General features: G+C 44.7%; 1 long non-coding RNA gene across 1 annotated transcript; it reads left to right on the top strand.

Annotated features, from left to right (window-relative positions):
- Positions 1-10,210: 10,210 nt before the first annotated feature.
- LOC132215222 (uncharacterized) lies at positions 10,211-20,432 on the top strand. Its single transcript, XR_009448477.1, has 3 exons — positions 10,211-10,663; positions 15,128-15,262; positions 17,210-20,432. It is a non-coding gene; the product is annotated as an uncharacterized LOC132215222 (long non-coding RNA).
- The last annotated feature ends 488 nt before the right edge of the window (positions 20,433-20,920 follow it).

Raw genomic sequence — 20,920 nt, 5'->3', positions numbered from 1 at the left:
TTGAAGAGGATGTTGACAAGGTATGAAGCATCTGAAAGCTTCTGCATTGTATTTCAGCTTCTGCCTGGGTCAATGCAGCCAGGAGTGTTGTGCTTTTAAGTGACTGGGCTGGAGCACCCACTCCCCAGTGGCTCATCCACGTGACTGCAAGATGGTGCTGGCAGTGGCCTCAGTCCCTTCCCACGAGGCCTCGCCACATACTACTCCGCGTTCTCCAGCATGGTGGCTGCATTTGGCCAAAGCAAGTTGTCCAAGGGACTAAGTTGTCCAGGTGACTTGGAGGCTGCCTTTTATGACAGCCTCAAATCACACACTAGCCTTGGAACTGACTATAAGCCAACCCTGATTCAATGTGGAGGCAAATACACAATGGACTAAATAAGAGGCAGTGAGGATTATTAGGGACCATCTTGAAGTCTGGCGACCATAGGCACCAACAAATCCTGATGGTTAGAGCCCATTGGCAGCAATGTTGGGGAAAGATGGACTCTTGGCAGAGGCTCTCAAAGCCTGGAAAGGATTGGAAGTTTTGAATAATCACAAGGCCAGGTTTCGATTGTCCGCAGTGGGTGGACAATCTGATCTCTAAAGCATATCTGGGCTCTAGTTTGAACCCATTTCCTAGTTATTTCTAAGCTTGAGACCCTCTGCCTAGGATTAAATGGAACATCAGTGCATGATTGACTCCTTCAACAAAACATTTATAGAGTTCCTACTGTGTGTCAGACACCGTGCTAGGCCTTGTGGATACCCCTGCCTAACAGTGCCTGTCCCACTGAAGACTACAAATACGCAACCTGATTAATTAATTATGATTTTTTTCACAAGAAAAATCATAGGATGCCACTAGAACTAAAATTAGCCAGGCCGTGCCAGGGAAGTGATATTAAACTGAGAAATGATGAGTAGGAGGGAGTAGTTGGTAGAGGAAGCAGCATGTTCAGTGCAAACATAATAGTGTATTCTGAATCCTGAACTGTCTGGCCTATACTTAGGGAGTTATCGATAATTGTAATTCAATTCACCCAGTGCTTGATTGTTGAGAGAAAAGTCTTCATCATTTAATACCAAATTATTTCTTCTTTCAGTTCCAGACAAAGACATGCATGTTATTTCCCAGATACCCAAGAAAGCACCAAGGCTAAGTTGTGTAGCATGTCTTGGGATAAGAAAACTTCTCTTACATCTCATAGAAAAGGAAAAAAATATCTGAAATAAAACAGAAAATATAACAGAGTTTTTGCTAAAAGCTGTGTTTGCTTTCAATGTCTGAAATTAAACTGAGCAATTGAAGAACTATTGTAAAGTGGGCACTTAAATCACATGACCATTGCATGATAGACGTCATGTCACACAGGCAAATCAGTGCCAGGGTACTCAGCTATTTGCATGGATGATCTACTTCACCCTCTGAAATAACCTGAGACATAAAAATCATAAATGAACAAAAGCAAAACCATGTCATGGTCCCTTTAAGAGGAAGCTGGCAATATTTAACTAGAAATTACTGTCCCAGAAATGACATTCTGTGTTGTGCAGCAAGGAGAGCTTTTGTGTGTGTGTTTTCTTCCCTCCCATTTGGTTACAACAATGAGTCACCATTCCCTGCAAAGCTAGACATGTAGGTTCACCTCTAGTTGGCTGGGATTTAAAATGAGATGGATAAAAATGTTTAATTTACAGATTTAATTAAACATGAAAGCTTCCCAGGAGGAAAACATGTACCCCAACCTCCACTCCCCACTTTTTAAAATGTCTGTACCGATCATCATTCCAAAGAGGCTACACACACAAGAGGAGTAGTTTTTAGTGATCTGTGTAAAGCATCAGTGTGCCCCAAATCAGAAAGACTATGTAATGAGGACTGGTACAGACAAAGCCCCGGAGTCCCACCCTCTGAAGGAAACGTATTTAAACTTACTTACATAAAGGCAGGCTCTTGTGCCCACCTGTCGTGGGCCTCCAAGAGGCACAGGGAAGGTGAGGTAGTGGAAACACAAGCTCAGAGGTTTCCTAAGAGTATGATGATTATATACAATGTACTCCAGGCCTGAATTACCACCTAAGACAACCCCTCTCCCCAGCCCTTTTCTCCCAAACCAGGTCTTCCCAGCCAAGAAACCTGATTCTCATTTTCATAATGCTTCAGGCATGCATAGCAAAGAGCAGCTCTTTGGCTCCTATAGTTTAGACAAGACCCTTCCATCTGAGCTGAAAAGTTAGAATTTCACCTCTTTGTCTTTGTGAAACTAAGCAGTCAGAAAGAAAACAAGAGGGCAACTCATGCTATCTCTTTCCAAAAATAAAGCAAAGAGTGAATAATGAATGTGAGCACATACTTTGAAAAATATGTCTGTATGAAGCAAATACAGATATATATTCCAAGATATCCTAGAGTTCTCTGGGCATGGATGGACTGCCTTATTCTAACATCTCTTTAGTGTCTGCATATTCAACTCTAATTATATTTGAAGTCTTGAAGCCCATTTTTCTTTTCTTTCCTTTTTTGTTAATCCTCATCCAAGGATATTTTTCCATTGATGAGGGAGGAGATGGAGGAGGACAGGGGAGGGAGAGAGAGAGAGAAAAAAAAACACATTGATGTGAGAGAGACACATCTATTGGTTGCCTCCTGCATGTGCCCCGACAGGGGCCAGGGATGGAGCTTGCAATCCAGGTTCGTGCCCTTGATGGGGAACAAAACCAGTAACCCTGTGTTGGGAAGATCTGATACTCTAACCATTGAGTGATACTGGCCAGGGCATGAAGCCCACATTTCTCAATTTTAATGAAATGTGCCCAAATGCAACTCCCATGAGTAAGGGCATTGGAGATGGTTGTAAGATGACAATAAACTGAGAGCTATCATAAAGCTGAGAAGGTGGTGGTGGGTGGTAAACCCCAAATGAAGGGGAAACACTTTTTTTTTTTTTTTTTTTTTTTTAGAAACCAGTGAGTCTATTTTCTAAGAATAAGGGAGACATTTTGACTGTAAGTGGGAGAGTTTTCCATTTCTATAAAGGGATTCTTCAGGGGCATGTTCAACAGAAAATATTACCTACTTGAGATTGTTTGTCTAGTAGACCAGAACTGTTTTTACTTCTATGTTCTTCACTATTAGTGCTCAACAAATGAGCATTCCAGCAGTGACAAGTCGAGTACCTTCATCACTCTAGTACTTCTGCATTGAGGGTTGCTGTTTTGAACATGGACAGTCCTAATGGCCAAAGGCAGGCCCTTTAACAGTGACATCTGTCTTTGAGTCTGCTTATGTATTTCCTTTATACCACCTGCAAAACGACTTCTATTCTCTTTATACTTTCCTGTTAAATTTCTCTAAAATCTTGGAACTTTATTACCAGCTTGTTTATTATTACTTTTACAGATATTTTTATCATTTCTCAAATTCATCCCCATAGAGAAGGCGATGACAGCCACAAGAACACTGACAGTGTCTCTGCTCAGCACGCCTCCCTTCATCAAGCATGGATCCCCTGTAATCTGGGAAACATTCCTTCCTCAGCTTTTGGTTCTAATGGAGGTTACCAAGCAGTTTAACCCACCTATGTGTTTACATGATGAGCATGTAACCCAGCTTAGCCAATGATCCCCACCTGTGGCTGGTCCCAGAGATCCCCCCATGTGAGGATCCTCCTTGGAGCTGACACAGAGGCACCCCAGGTGAGTCGTCTGGTGAGGAAACCAGGGAGAATGAGCCTGAAAGCTGCCATGAAACCTGCCTTTGTCCATGGAGGAAGCTGACTGAGGAAATGGAGCCCAGAAAAGAGGTCGAATCAAGAAAAGAAGGGTGCAGATTTTCAGTCCCATCTCTGACATTGGGCATTCAGTTCTTCCTTCAGACCTGAGCTGCTCAAGATTCTCCCAGAGGATGAGCTTCTTTGAGTCCTTTGGTAGATCAGGTCGGGTTTCTGCCACTTCCCCATGGAGGCAGGTGCTAGCTGTGTGCGGAAGCACCGCCCACAGTGGCCTGCACGAAGGAGCACCTCCTGGAAGTGAGTAAATTAAAAGGCAGTGTTGTTGTTTTTTTAACAAATGAACTTTAGAAAGCAGAAGAGGGCATTTTAAACTGACGGCTGTCTGCATTTTGATGTTAGAATTGGCACTAATGGCAACATTATGTCATGTTTTTTAGGTTGTGCTGAAATATCAGTGGACCTGACAGTTGAATCAGTTAAAGGGATTTAATCAGTTGAAGTGACTGCAAATATAGACCAATGAGATCCAATGGAAATACAACATGAGCCACATAGATAATTTTAAATTTTCTAGTAGCCACATTTTAAAAGCTAAAATGAAACAAGTGAATTTAGTCTTAATATTCTGCTTTATTTAATCCAATATATTAAAAACATAAAATTTTATCATATACTTAATATAAAATCATTCATGGAATATTTTAACATTCTTTTATTTTTTGTACTGTCTTCCAAGGCAGTTTGCATCTTACATTTCTAGTACATTTTAGTTTGGACTAGCCACCATTCCGGTGCTCAGTAGCCACATGTGGCAATGGCTGCTGTATTAGACAGCACAGTCATATTTCCTGATTAGAATTCTCATCCCATCACTAACTAGTCCTATCACCTTGGGAACCCTATCTGATTTATTTTAGCCTCAGTTTCCTCATCTGTAATATGGGGATGATAATAACAAGCCCTTCATCACAGAGTGGATAAAGTATAGATAAGTATGTCCTAGTCAGTTTTCCTCAGTGGTGAGAGCATCAACCCTCAGACTGAAGGGTCATGGGTTCAGTTTGATCAAGGGCACATACCTCAGTTGCAAGCTGGGTCAGGGCAGGTGCAGGAGGCAACCAATCTCTCACATTGGATGTTTCTCTCTCTGTGTCTCTCCCCATCTTTTCCATTCCCTATAAAAAATCAATGGGGAAAATATCCGCGCTGAGGATTAACCAAAAAAAAAAAATATAAATAAGTGGATTGGTTGAAGTTCCTGACCACACTGAGCTGGATTCCAGTAGGGAGCATAGACAGCTTACTGTTATGAATGTAGAGAAACAGAATAATGGCAGAAAGTGCTAAATTTAATGGGTTATTGAGATGCAGGGGGTGGAGAGAAAGGAGCTGCTAAGAGAAGGTTAGCAAGGTGGGCCTCCCTAAGAAGGTGATCCATTACCTGTGAGCTCAACAGTGAGACAGAGCCAATCACATCACCATGGAAGGTGGGAGGGCAGGAGCTCTGTCCCAGTGAACCCCAACATTTTCTGCCAGAGAAACAGAGATAGCATCATGGTGAAGACTCATGTGCTGTAACCCGTAAGCCCGCCCCAGCACCAGGTCCTCTCTAAGTGTCAGTGTGATGAGGTTCTGGGGACAGCTGGTCAGAGTCCTGCATGCTCTTCTCAGGCCGCCCTGCACCTGTTCACCCCACTAGAGAGAAAAGACAGTCGCTTTTGACAGAAGGAGACGTGGGCCTTGGTGGCATGAAAAACTCAGAGCGAGGTGATGTCAGGCAACTGTGGACTTGGAAGAGGTCGGTACGGGTGCCCTGGGGCCACGACATCTTCCCTAGGACGCAGGCTTCAGGATGGTCCCGAGCTTGTGAAGTCCTGCAGAGACACTCTCTGGGCGGAGCACCTCAGATTGCTGCTGCCAAGTGCCAAATGGTCCTGGCTCAGGGCTGGGCCGCTGCTGGCTGTCTTGTTTTGATTCTCTCTGCCTGTTTCTCTTTGAAAGCAAATTGTCTCCCCGGGCTATTATGACATGTCTCAGGCAGCTGGCCTGGCAGCCTCCAGAGTGATTTTGGACTTGCCAAGTAGGTAAGAAAGCTAGAAGGTGAGCAGCTTCTCACATCATCAACAAGGTTCCAAAAGGGTTCATGCCAAGCCTTTGCTCGGTGCCTTAAATGCATCACCAACTCCAAGAGAAAGGTACTACTACTCACACTTGGCAGTAGAGGAAACTGAGGCTCAGAAAGGTTAAGTCACCTCCTCAAAGCCACACAGCAAAAAATGGTGACTCCAAACTGATATTAGGACACGGAGTGTGTCTTTCACAGGTAGGAAACTCAAGCAAGGGAAGAACTTGAACTTGATTCTACCCAGACATTGACTTCACACGCCTCAGTCACGGTGCATTGTTCCAAAGTCAACAGATAATGCATGGAAAAGACGCACCTTAAGGGCATAGAGAGTGCATCATGGGAACAAAATCCAGAGAAAGGGAAGGAAGAATTTGGATCAGCAGTGCAAAGCCAGATGCTGAATTCATTAATACATGCCTTTAGGAGTTTTTAGAAGCACAGGGTCATAAGATTGCGAGCAAAAACCAAACAAGAAATAGAAAATAAAAACAGATTGCATTATTCTTCCTCAAAAGGTCACACTTCCCACCTGCAGCAGTAACTGGAGTTTAAATTGGTTGCATCATATGCATGCCTACAGCCATGGAAGCCTTGATCCCTACCCTTTCTACCCCACCCACCCCAGATTACGCAGCCTGCTTCCTTATCAGCTTCCATGCTTTCTTTTTCCTTATCATCCTTGGCTCTTATAATCTCCCTGTCACATTTGTCAATGCTTGTCACTCCTTCTGCTCAATATGGTGTCTTTCTGTGACATCATATAACAGTGTCTTTGTTCTATGCTGTTGTGTAACAAATGAGCCCCAAATTAAGTGGCTTAAAACATTTATCTCACAATTTTTTTAGGGTTTGGCTTCATGGAGTCTTCTGTTTCAGGGTCTTCCAGAGGCTGCACTCAAGGCGCCTGGGGAAGCCAGGGCTGGATCTGCATCCCAGCTCAGGGGTTGGTGGCAGGCTGCAGTTTTCTCAGAGATTGTTGGATGGAGGCCTTCAGTCCCATTGGCTGATCACTGGAGGCAGCTCTCAGTTCCTTGCTACGTGAGCCCTCCATAGGGAGCTTCATGAGAGCAAGCAAGACAGCGACAGCAGGACAGAGGTCACAGCCTCCTGTAACCAAGTCATAGAAATGACATCACAGTGCTTTTTTCTATATTCCATTTGTTAGAAGGAAGTCACCAGATCTAACCCACACTCAAGGGGAGAGGATTGCATAGGGGTATGACTACCAGGAGGTGGGGGCATTGGCAGTCATCGTAGAAATCTACCATCACAAAAATCACGTGCAAGGTCTCTATTTAGTACCATTCCTGGTAAGTCCAACGTCTGCTAAGTGATGGCCATGTTTGACATTACATTCTCCTGCTCTCTTACCTGTCCCACTGCCCTTGGGTTCACTTCAACAGGATGGGACCATTATTGTGGCATCAGACATAAGAAAAGTTAAATATCCGTCACACACACATCACACACACACACACACACACACACACACACCACACACACACACACACACACACACACTTTTTCTGTCACTGGGAAGTCAGAATATTCTTTCTAAAACCCAAATCTGATCTTGTCACTTCCAGCCCAAAACCTTTCAGTGGATCCCCAACATCCTTAACATGTTCTTGTCTTGGCTTGGGAGGCCCTGCATGTTAGACCCAGATTTACCCCTCCAATCTCATTTCTCTCCTTCTATGTTTTAGCCATATTTTCTGCCTTTTAGTTCTGTAAGCATGCCATTTTCTCTCTCCCCTTTCTAGGCATTTACCAAATCTACTCCCTTACTTCAAGCCCTTGCACCTTAAGGAAAGGGGGAGTCTCTTTTCTTATCTATAGCAATCATGAGGGCAGAGATCACACCTAGTAGTTTATCACCCCATCTTTGGTGCTCAGCACAGCGCATGATAGCATGATAGCATGATAGCGCATGAAGGTGATAGCACGATAATTGCCACAGGGAAGACTGTACCTATGGAAGATAGTGACAGAGGGGTTTGCCCTGACATCACCCCATAGGCAGAGGAGCTGTGGGACTTGCTGGGTATAGGATTTGCTTTACAACATCTGCCTCATGGACTCTGCCTCATCCCCGATGCCCTCAAAAAGTGGTGACACCGTAGCTTCAGGGCACTGTGTTTGTAGGGCAACAAAATGCATAAAGAAGCATTTAGATCAAGTGGTTTTTTTTATGAGGGTTCCTGACACGTGTTTTTGAGTGAATGATGACTTAAGAGATCCAAATATACTCATCAATCTTGCAAATGACATTAGCCAGCATTCATTAAATACTTACATCAAGCACAGTGCTAGGTGGTTCACATGTGGCCGTCTCTCATTTAACGTTTACAACAACACTGTGAGTAGATGTAGTTATTCCTGTTTCATGGATGAAGAAAATGAGGTTCATGGAGGCACAGTTACTTGTCCACAGTTGTATTGATAATAAGTAAGTTGTTTTGGGACAAATTAATTGTAATGACAGCTACTGGTAACTAAGCCTTTACTATAGGCAACCGTTTACCCATACTCGATGTGAGTTCTCTCACTTACTGCTTCTAGCATGCCCTTATAATGGGCACTATCATTAGCCCTAAATTAAAGATGAAGAAACTAAGTTGCAGAAAATATAAGAATTCTCTTCCTGGTTACACAGCTAGAACAAGGCAGCACTGGGATTGGCTTTTTCAGTGCATACCTAATTAGAGTGATATTTTAACAAAGAATTTTCTTTCCAAATATGAAATATGTCAGTGAGTATATTAAAACTATAAGCTGATAACAGTAGCCAAGGTTAGCTTTTTTCTTCCCTTAAGAAAAAAGACTGGTGTAAATATTCAAGAGATCTGACATCATTACTTTAAGAAAAATACGAAATATATCTTACAGTGAGTTTTAGGTCTACTTGATTGAGAAATCAAGATTAATTTATAGTCCGATATTAACATGCTATTCATCTGAATGTATTCAAGCAAAGAAAAGTCTATATATATAAAAGGCTAGTATGCTAAGTGACCGTCCGACTGGTAGCTATGATGCACACTGACCACCAGGGGGCAGACACTCAACGCAGGAGCGGCTGAACTGCAGTGACTTGGCAGCGGCAGTTCTCAGGTGATGCACCCCAAAACCAGAGAGAAAGCCCAATTCCTTGCAGGGCTGTGCGATTCCACCTTTGGCCGTGGGTTATATTATTGCTGGGGCACTGTCGGCCAGAATCTAGTTTACTGCACACTTGTGTTTGTGTTCCACACCCTGTATAACAGCAACTTTGCAGAGTGCCCTCTCACACTCAGGACCCCTTGGGGGATGTCGGAGAGCTGGTTTCAGCTCAATCCCCACAGGCCAGGTGAGGGACCCTACCTACCAGAGGGACCCTGCTCACTCCTCAGATGCCTTTTGAGCCACGGTGCCACCCGAGGTGTGGCCGGCCAGGGAGGGACCATGGGAGGCTGGCTCCAGGGCGTGTCCTGCCCATCTAGCCCAGTTCACCCTGCCAGCCACTTTCTAATTAATTTCCTTTCAATGTGCACAAATCCGTGCACCAGGTCACTAGTATATTAATAAACAAGGATACTAAAAGGTTTTTACTTCCTGCTTCCCTGAAAACAATTACTAAAATGTAATTCAGGATTTTATTTCTCCAACCTGGCTTCTCACTTGCACCCTGAAGGTGATAGCACGAACATTAACTATTCAGCAGCTCCTGGCTTTCTAGTGTTATGTCTCCCTATCCCCAGCACTAGGACTTGAAGCCAGGCCTGCTTGGCTCCCCCGCTTTTACTGTTATAACAACATGAACCAAATGCCCAGGCCACTGTACCAACCACAAAACATGGGAAAAATGTGTCCCTCGAAAACCAAGATGTTTGAAAGCTTTTGGGTGCTTGCACGGGGAAAAGCCACAAACTCTGGTTTTCAGAAGTAATTACACGTGGCTCTCCTCTTAGTCCTTGCTGGGTAACTGATCAGTGGGGGTGCGGGATGGTGGTGCCCCCTCCAGCTTTCATGGCAAACTGAGATCATCAGAATCAGCTGGAAGGTCCCTACGACACATAATTGCAGGGGCCTCACAGAATCTATAGGCCCGGATTTAGGAACCTGATTCCAGAAGCACCTCAGGAATTCTGACGGCCAGATAGATGGCAGTCCCTACTTTCCTCTAGCCCCTGTCCCCCAGAAGCACTCACCCTCAAGGCCCCCAAACTTGCCACCTCCCTCTTTATGAACTCCATAGGAGGGTCTCCGCTGCCTGCTGGTGATTAGGAATAAGCAGGTTTAACCTGAAGACAAGAGGAAGACTTCCCGTTTTCTTGGAGAGTTTTACCATTTACCTGCCCTCTCCCATGGCAGGCGGTACTCCTTGTTTTGTTTGATTTGACCAAAACACATATTCTTTTCCGGACACCACTTATAAACTCCTTTTTCTAACATTAAATATAAGATGATGATGATGATATCTACCGCCATCAATGGGACACCTACTACGCACTCTACAAAGATTATCTGTAATCTCTTCAAAGCTGCGGTTTATACCTCCCAGTTTGCATATGTGGAAACTAAGGCTCAGCGACCTTAATTAACTTGTCCAAACATGTCCACCCAACAAAGAGCAGAACCATTTGTTGAGAATCCAGATGATTTTAACTCCAGAGCCCAGGTTCCTTCCAGTTCCCACCGCCCGTGTCATCTTGGGCAAGTACTTCCCCTCTTCATTTCTCTACCTGCACAAAGAAGGGAACAAAAAAGTACCCAACTGAGCAGGGTCACTTAGATGAAAAGAAAGAATCCGTGTAAAAGTCCTGGCACAGAACACCAGGTAAGCTGTTCCGTACCAGTTTCTCAGGCCCTCTTGGAAAGCACTCCTCCCTCAAAAGGAAGCGTTGTAAAGGATTTCGGAGGCACTGCCACCAGCCTACCTCTCCGGAGTCTCCAAGTTTACCCGCTCTTGGACTCTGAGAGGCCCCACAGCAGGGAATCTAGTCTCACTGACACCCCCCGCCCCCCCCCCCACCCCCCCAGAAGACATGTTTGTTTAAATCACTTAATTCCCGCCCAATATTCCCGTCCTGCCCAGAAGGAAGGGGCCTGGTGCTCCCGGTTGGGAGGAGCTGCTTTAATGATCTCTCTCTGCCGGGAAAGGCCCTGCTGGAGGGACAGGCAGTGGACGCTCTGGCTTTGATACCGGCGGCTAATCCCTGGCCCAGCTTGACACTGTCGCTTAGCAACATGTCCTTTCCCCTTTCATTCTGTGCCTCTGAGGACACTTCCTCTCCTCCGGCTTCTCCTCAGCTGGGCGCTCAGGGCCCCTTAAGCCTCATTTACACAGAGAAGCAGGAGCCCAAGGCCGTGCGCATATTTATGTTAATAGCGCTGAGGGGAGAACAGCCAGTTCTGGGGGCTGCTTTCCAAACGCCACATAAATCAGTCAGAAGAGAGGTTACTATGTTCACAGAGACGCCGCCGGAGCGGAGCAGCAGGTCTTGGCAATGCATCATCCCTGCTCCACGCCAACCCCCCCACCCCAACCCCAAACCCCCCAGCCCCCAGGCCGCCTTCCGCACCCTCAATTCTCGGAAAGAGGGGATGAAGGACTTCACGGAGGTGGACGATTCTAAGTCAGAAGGGACCTTGGAGATTATCTATGCTAAATCACATGGAAGCTTCTAGTAAAAGCCTGTCTGGGGCCTTTCCGCGGCGATTCCGGTGCTGTTGTGTGGAGGCGGCCCGGGAAGACTGTGAAGCTCTCCCGGTGATGTCAGCGAGGCTGGAGTGCTGACAGCCCCAGCCCCAGGCCAGGCAGGATGGGGAGGAGACCCCTGGCTCCGCAGGGCGCCAGTGCTACCTGGGGCTCCGAGGCAGGTTTCCCTGCGGCAGAGCCAGAGCCCGGAGGCAGAGGCCATAGCGGAGCTGTGCACCCCGCCTGCCCGGGGCGCTTGCTGCACTAGCTCTCACCCCCCAACCCCCTGGCTCCGCCGGGACCACGGAGGGGATCTTTGGTGGAGCCCTGCACACAGATGTTGAAAAAGCCTGGGCAGTTTGACATGCATCCCAGTCTAAGAACACCACTAGCCTGGTGGAAAGGCCGCCCACATGGGAGCTAGGAAAGCTGGGGTTCAAATCTGGGGTCCATCAGGTATGCACTGTGGCTGCTTGGTCAAGTACTGTGACCTCGCTGAGCCTCAGATACTTCCTCCACAAAAAGGGACCCAGCTTCGAGCTCTCCCTCCTTCAGGTGTGCCGCCGTTCAGGCCACTTCTCCGTGGGAGTCCAGGCTGAGCTTCCCCACCTGCCCCTCAGACACACTGACCCCAGAGCACCACAAACTTCTCCTTTATAACACCGACCATCCCACAGTAGGTTTAATAGGTGGGTTTTGAGTGAACAAATACATAATTGATAATGATTAATGATATGTGGAATGATTCCTCACTCTGGTGTCTGCCACTAGCATTTAAGTTCGATGAAAAAGGACTGATCTACCCTGTTTGTTGCTGCAGCCACAGTGCCCGCGTGCGCCTTGCACTCAATAGACTTTGCAGAACAAACAAGCGGCTGTGCGACCAATGACTGATAGTTATGAAGCACCTGGCATGTAGTAAACATGCATCAAACTCTGGCTGTTATAAATGTTGACATAAGACACATGCAAACCTGTAAAGAAGTTTTTATGAGCTTATTTGAGCCAAACTGACAGTTGTCAGGAAGCAAAAATCTCAATGGATTGAGAAAATGTTCCTGACAATGACAGTTTGGCAGCCTATTTTATACACTAGAGTCCCAGTGCACATATTCGTGCACCAGTGGGGTCCCTCGGCCTGGCCTGTGGGATCGGGCTGATACCTGCTCTCCAACATCCCCCAAGGGGTCCTGGATTGTGAGACGGCGGAGGCCAAGCTGAGGGACCTCACCAGTGCACTATCAGGGCCTGGGAGGGACGCAGGAGGTTGGCCAGCCAGGGAGGGACCATAGGAGGGCTCCAGGACATGTCCAGCCCATCTCACTCAGTCCCGATTGGCCAGACCCCAGCAACAAGCTAACCTACCAGTTGGGGCGTCTGCCCCCTTGTAGTCAGTGCACATCATAGCGAGTGATTGAGTTGCCTTAGCATATTATTAGCATATTACGCTTTGATTGGTTGAATGGAGGACTGGATGACCAGACACTTAGCATATTAGGCTTTTATTATATAGGATTAGGATCAAAGGAGGAGCCATAAGGAGGGTTACATAGACTCCATTGGTGGTAAATTAAGGGGGCAAGATAAGGCAGAGCAGGGAAGTCTCTGGAACTGGATAAAAGTAAAATGGAAAGACACCAATTCTTTTACACTGGTGGGTACAAGAGTTAATAATTCACATTTCAGCACACAGAGATGGTGTTCGGGAAACAAGGTAATAATGAGGGCTCTGTGGTCTCTGCTCTGGTGCTGTGGTTGTGCCCTGAGGAGTTCGGAAAATAGAAATTATCCTGACATTCAGAAGGTCTGTTGCCTTAGATGCAGAAAGACAACAGACAGGCTCACTTAAGGTAAAGAGTGACCGTTGTCAAGGAAGCTACAGGCCTAGGACTTACTTAACTACTTGTTATGACCTGCTTTTAATTAGGAATTATGTTCAGACCATCCTATATAGTTACTTTCAGTTTGTAAGGTTTCATATTGGGTGGAGGGAAGCTAGGAAAAAGTGGCAGGCTGCCTTTGCCCACTAAAATGTGCTAGAGACCCAACTGGTTCTTGCATACTCCCAGCCTCCACTGATGCAATCCATGTGCACACACACATACACACACATTTGCAGACTATAATGGCTATTCACATGGTGTTCCTTGGTTCTCTCTTGAGAATGTTTTAGATCATAAACTCTTTGAGGGTAGTAACTGTAGCTTTGGCTCTCACAGTAGCAAATGACAGGTTTGTGGAGGCAACACTGTCTTGATCCCAGCACCAGTCTAACATACACGTGATGGGGCCAAATACTGGTGATGATATCCGGATGTCCCCATTGGCCACCATGCTGTGATCTGGGGGAAGTTGGCAACTGGTGGGACTCAGAGTGGAGGTGAAATTCACATTCTTGAGGAAGGGAATTGAGAATGAGTCTAGGGGTAGATGTTTCTGGAAATGATTCTGGGTGATGCCTTGTCTCTCTCTCTACATTAGCATAGAAATCAAGAGCTTCTCAAATTTTCACTCTAATAGCTTTCGTTTAGTTAGAAGTTACTGTGCCTCGGATGCCACACCATGTGCTTTACAGACATAATTTCATTTAATTCCTTTTACTCTGAGGGTTCGTAATCAGCATTGTCAGTATCTTACAGAGGAGAAAACTGAGGCTGGGATTAATTTGCTAAAGGTCACAAACACCAGTACAAGAAAAGACCAGCACTGGCAGCAGCCCAACCAGATGATTCCAGGGTCTTAATTCATTCAAAAAATATGTATTGAGCACTATTATGTGCCACGTTTGTTTTCTAGTGGCAAAGAATATATTATAAAAGTCCATGCTTTGTAAACTTAGGTTCTGTCAGGAGGAGACAAACCGTAACAAACAACAAATCTAAACACTAAGTAAATCATGTGATCTGCTAGGAAGTGATAGTGAGAAAAACAGGGCAATGCCAAAAGGATGGGGGATGGGCTGGAACTATATAAGGGCAAGGGGAAGAGTCTGTGATGCAGGTTTGCAGTTTTACGTAGGTGCTCAGAAAGGCCTCACTGATTAAGTCACATGGGGAAAGAAGGAAAGACTTTAAGAAGGTCTAAATTATAGTATGTTCATTCTGCTTCCCTAACAGGAATGGATGAATAAGTGAGTACAACCACTACGAAGTAAGTACCTGCTATGGGTCAGGTGCTGCGCTAAGCACTATATCCACAATCTCCCACTGAATTTTCTTCATGATTCTATCACAAGAGCAACTTTGTTTTTCAGATGAGGAAACTGAGGTTCAGAAAGGATAAGAATATTGCTCATAATTATTCAGTTAATAAATGATGGGGCTGGGATTTCAGCTTGACTCCTTCAACTCCAAATCCCCTGCTCTTTGACCACCACCATGCTGACCAGAAGTGGGGAACTTGGGGGCTTGGACAGGGAGGCATGGCATTGAGGCCCCCCCCCCCCCGCCCCGTCACTCCCTCAGGGGCAAGGCTGCTCTCCTGCTGGGGCTGGGTGTTCGCAACTGGAGGTGCCACAATTGACCTATGTTGTTCCCTCCATGTAGCATCTGCCTTGTATGTCCTCCTGTTTCCCCACATGGTTTTGAAATCTACTTCTTTAAGTTAGAGCAAACAGATGTGGAGAAGCAATTCCTGAAGAGATAGACCACTGGCAAATGTCAGAACACACATGGTTTCTGGAAGCTTCCCAGGGGGCTGCTTTTTCACATAGGAACAGTGGCACCCCAGCCACTAGAGGTAAGAGGCTAAGCATCCTTCTAGGGTGCTTTTGAAGGAACCAGTCATAGACTTGACAGTCTTGTTCTTGACTTGGCAAGCGTGGCTTTCATGAATGATCTCCCCCAAGTCTTACCTAATCTCACTCACACTGCAGTTTCTCTTTCCAATGGAGATTAGGATCTCAATGGTCTAAGAGGACGTTACTTGCACAATACAAATCTCTCCAGCCTGTAATGTATTTGTCTCACAAGGGTAACAATGCAGTCTTGTCAAATGACATCCACTTGGACGTCTGTGAGCGAAAGAAGTGGGTCTCTTGAGACTGAGGTGTGAATGTAAAATGACTGATGTGTGAGTATTTGAAAAGTTAGGAGCATCATGGAAATGCACTTTGGAGATAATAAGGAAGAGGAGGAAGGATCTTTTTTTCTGGTCAGCCCAGAGTTTCACAGCCTCAGTCTACCCTTTGATCCCAAGCCAACCCCAAAGCATAGATTCTGTGCTTTGGACCCACGGTACATACATATATTGAATATTTATATATAACAATGGCAACTAGTATTCATTAACATTTTTATGTTCTGAAAGCACTGACTTGTTTAATCTCATTCAAGTGACAAAACAATCCAGTTAATGGACTGTGGTGATTTAAATCCTTTTTTCCAAATGAGAAAACTGAGGCAGTAGAAGTTCAATGGCTTCCCAAGGTCAGAGATGATGAATGACAAGAGTGTAACTCAAGCCCAGGTGCCCTGAGCTGAACTGTTATATTTCCGTCCTGACAAGGGATGGATGTTTAGCACCAGATGCATTCAGAACACCAACAGTATGATCACAATCTACCTGTCTCTGTTTACTCAGGGTCCTTTCTGTCTCTCTCCCTTCCTTCCTCCCTCTTTCTCTCTCTTTGTCTCAACTTAGATTATTTCAGGGTGAAATGTGCAGAAAAGCTTCATTGTAAGGTGGCTTGATGCAGGCATTCTGGATATCTGGGGAACTAATGTGGGTTCTTGGCTTCACACGGGAAGGAATTCAAAGACAAGACAACACAGAGTCTAAAATGAGAGTGAGTTATTGGTGAAGAAGTGGGACAGAGAGTGAGTTACACCACAGATCAAGCAGTCCCTCTTTAGTAACATTTCCTTCCTTTATTAAGGTTAATTTAATCAGGGGTAGGCATTTGATAAGGGGGGGGGGGTGTGTTCAGGATTTTTCTGGTAAACGGTAGAGATTTCTGGGAAGAGCTCGACTGGCCATTTTGTGTCCTTATGTGGGCTTTCTGTTTGTGGGGTGTGGGGTGAGCTGTTTAGCATACTTATGTATTACAGTGAGCACATAATGAGCCTGGGGTTACCATACAGTGAAATTATTTACCATGTTGGATGGAGCTGATCTCTGTGGGTTTTAAGCCATAAATCTGGTGGGGGATGGGGATGGTCTTACTTCCTTGTTGACAGTTCCCATACTATCGATCGCAGCTGTTTCACCATACATGATCTCAGTCTCATCTACAGTGTGATCCTGTGTCAGAGACTCCAAGAGAGACACTGTAATGAGACCTTAGTGAGGTACTCTGGGGCTCTGAGCTGGCTACATGCCCTGGTACCTCACAGGAGGTAAAATTCTCACTCAGAGCAGCATCTAGGAAGGCCTCCCATGACCCTGTGGGCCCACACCGAGGGAGAGATAATCCAGGTCATGTAGAGTCAAGGCCAAGCCCTCATCCCCCAAGGCTCTTCCTGGTGAGTCCTTTGCATTCGTCACACTGTGATGTATTTGTCTGTCCAATATCCGTCTCCCCTTGACTGAGCTATGTACAGCCTAAGGACCAGGAGGACAATGCTTGCCTTGCTAACCACTATCCCCTTGGTTCACAGCACAGTCCCAGGCACCTGGTAAGCACTGGCAAATATGTGGAAATGAAGGATTGATGGAGTAACAATAGCCTAATGTCTTTTTCCCTAGGAACACTGCGTTTTGAAAGAAGATTCTAATCAAAGAAGATTCTTACCTCATTAGAATTCACATGGAAGGAGTTCCACATGGAAGGCCCGGTCTGGAGTAAGTGTGAAAAGTGCATCTTTCCAGCGTTTCTCAAATAGTACTCCATCATATGCCTTGACATTCAATCAGTCTCATCACCAAAACCAAGAGTGGCTGGACCTCAAATAATGGGAACTTTGAGGAAGCTGAGAAAAAAAGTGTCTGGGATGTGATTTCACTTCATCCAAATCTCCTGTGAGCCTCTGGTTATTCTCTCCTGAATGCAAGGCCTACGAAAAGTGGTCTTGAGTCACAGCCTGAAAGGCCGAGTTCTTGTAGGACAAAAATAATCCCAATCAACTGCTGGCCCTGCTGGGTCCATCTGTTATTGGAATTAAGTCCTTCTTTTCATTTTATTCAAACTGAAGAAACTTTCTGGCAAGGTGTCAGGTTTCAAACAGAAATGTCAGCCAAGGGCTCGTGAGGCCAAGGTCTGAGCAAACTTGAATCAATTTATGCTTTGGGTAAGAATTCACTTGGAATTTAGTGGTCTGGTGCGCCCATTTGTGAAATGCTCCTCATTTGCAAGTGCTGGACTAAATCTTGCAAGGAGCTGGGTATAAAGTCAACATCAGAGGCCCATGTGACTTCTACCCTATGTGAGGGTTAGCAGTAAATGGGTTGCGGGGCACACTAGAGTGATCTTCCCCAGCATAAGAGCAGAAAAGAACTGGGACATGTTCTAAGTTCTAACTTAGACCTTGCTCTATATATGAACCAGTCAAAACTAACCCTATTGATGATAATAACAGCAAGAGCCTTTAATGAATACTTACTATATGCCAGGCTCTGTGCTAGGTACCTTACATTTACTGATCAATGAATCCTCTTGATAATTACACAAAATGGATTTTATTATTTTCTCTATTTCATAGTTGAAAATAAAACAGAGAAACGGAGCTTCAGAAACATGCACCAGCTTAAAAAGTAATAATCCTCACCTGAGGATATGTTTTATTGATTTTAGAGAGAGAGGGAGGGAGAGAGAAAGAGAGAAACATTTATGTGACAGAGAACCATCGATTGGTTGCCTCCCATGGGCACCCTGACGAGGAATTGAACCCACAACCTTTTGGTGAATGGGACAATGCTCCAACCAAATGAGGCACTCAGCCAGGGCTGCACCAGCTTTTGGCCAGCAAAGACCAGCATTTGGACAATTTGCCTCCAGAACATCTGCTCTTAATGCTTGTCGGGAACTGACTGGGTAATGAGCCCACATGCAGGAATATAAAGAAGCTCACTGCAGGGGTAGTTGAAATATCGCACCCTGTACAGCACTTTTCAGAACTCAGACTCCATTTTGGTGTCAAAGATATATAAGCCTCATAGAAAAACTTGATTTTTTCCCCTCCTAGCTCTCATATAAAGAGAAAGCACTAAGATAATTAACTGGAAAATCAAGTCTCCAAGTCTTTGTACCTCATACCAGTACACTGGACTGGCCAACATTCCTCCTCATCCCATGGGATGCTGAAGACTTATTTAAATCACTTTTTTTGCACTCTTAGCATTTGGGTGAAGATACACCAGGGATCGTCTAGGATTCGGACAGCTTTGAAGATTAGCATAAAAAGCAACACAGCAGTAAGAAGAAGCTCTGATGGGGGTTGGCAGGCCTCAGCCACCCACTAAGTGATTTATGACTATACACATGCTCTTCGCAGCAGGCTTGACTCAAACCCAAACCTAATCAACAGATATATGAAAAGATGCCCAACTCCAGGAATAGGGATGGAAATGCAAATTAAATGACATTTTTCACATATTAATTTGTCGAAAATTTCTAACTTGGATAATATCAATCATAGCAACAATAAGGAGAAACGGGTACTTTCTGCTGATGAAAATATGTATTGAAACAGTCATTTTGGAAGTATTAAAAATGTTCACCCCCTGTGAGCCAGCAATTCTTTTTTGGTATCTACCATTAAGAAATGTTTATACATATTCATAAGAATGTGCATTGCACCATCATTTGTGCTGTCAAAAAAACTAGAGATACCACGCAATGTTACACCGGCAGCTCATAAAAAGGTAGGTCTCTATGTCCTGATAATAAAAATTCTTCAGTTAAAAACCCACACAACATGGTGTCATCCAATGCTATTAACACACCCCCATGCATACACACATGTATAGAAATAAATGGAAAAACACAAACTCAGAGGTGAGATTAGCTCTGGGGAAGCTCCAGGGATGACACAGTGGTCATGTGTACCACCCAACATTCATTCACTCAGCAAGTACTGTCTAGAACATTCTGTGCCAGGCACTGATGCTGCTTTGTAATCAAGAAAGCAGACATATGTCCTTGCAACCATGATTGTTTTGTTATGTATGTTTATAGAATAAGAATGTACTCATATGTAATTTGTGTAAGTAAAAATAAGTAAAAATAAAAGCAAATTAAATACACATTTTTATATTAATAAAGCAGCAAGTGACTATTTACTTTGGCTTCTGGCAGTCCTTGCGAACAGTCCCAGCCATAAATCACTGCTATGGCTACTGTAATCCCTAAAGGGTTCCCTTTGGATGGTTGGCACAGACAGGGGTGCAGTGACAACCTCGCACAGCACAGACTTGCACAGAGGTTGTTCATTCCTTCCATTAATATTCCTTGGGAGCATCATTAGGCACAAAATATGAGTAAATCCCCATCAATTATATGCATATTCACCAAAAAACATATACGGGAATGGTCTTAGCATCACGATCAAGAGCAGCCCCCAAATGGAAACCACCTAAATGTACTATACTCACACAAAAGAATACTGTATGCCAATGAAAATCAATGTATTAAAACCATATGCAACAATGTTGATGAAGCTCTCCAATATAGTGTTGAATGAAGGAAGCCTGGTACAAGAATCACCTCCTGCATAATTCCATTTCTATGACATTCAATGACAGGCACAGAGAACATACAACACTAGAAGGCAGGATACCCACTACTCCTGGCCGGGAGGAATACACAGGGTGCATTGTGGAGACTTTGAGGAGTGCTAGACATGTTCAGCTTGCTCAGTTATGGCGAATGGTTAGTTTATAAAAATTTGTTGAGTTTTACAGTTATGATTTTTAACTTCTTTGTACGTATATTCTACTTTCCTTCGATAGTTTAAAAAAAATTAAAACATAAAACCCCCAAATCCAATCTGTGTTTTTTGAATCTCATCTTTGGCAATCACATGCCTCCTCTGGACTTCAGTTTTAGCATTTATAAAACGGGAGCGGGGTTTGCTGGCTGATCGGTAAGGGCCCTTCCAGCTGTATGGTTCTGTGTATTACGTCTTCCATTCCAATTTCTGAAGCAATGGAAAAAAATTGAGAATGAGCCTTGGGTCATTTGTTATTAGAATTTATAGAAGGCTTACAATGTCACACATATCCCATTTTCAAGGCATTTGTTGTAAATTAAAGCTACAACCAATGAACCAGGGAAATGCTGTCTTCCAGGAAAATGCACATAGCTAATTCTTTCCGCAAGTGCTCATGGGATAAGTGTGAATATGCCAAATGCTGCTTCTGCCAAGCCCCTTCCTGTCATGCTAATTCATACATCCTAACTCACATAGTAAGCAAGAGACCAGGCTGTTCCTGGGAGGAAGGAGGCAGCTACCATGCTCA

Source organism: Myotis daubentonii, chromosome 14, assembly GCF_963259705.1.
Source record: "Myotis daubentonii chromosome 14, mMyoDau2.1, whole genome shotgun sequence".
In the NCBI taxonomy this organism is placed as follows: domain Eukaryota; kingdom Metazoa; phylum Chordata; class Mammalia; order Chiroptera; family Vespertilionidae; genus Myotis; species Myotis daubentonii.
Note: the sequence above shows the minus strand (reverse complement) of the source record. Positions and strands in the feature narration are given on the sequence as shown.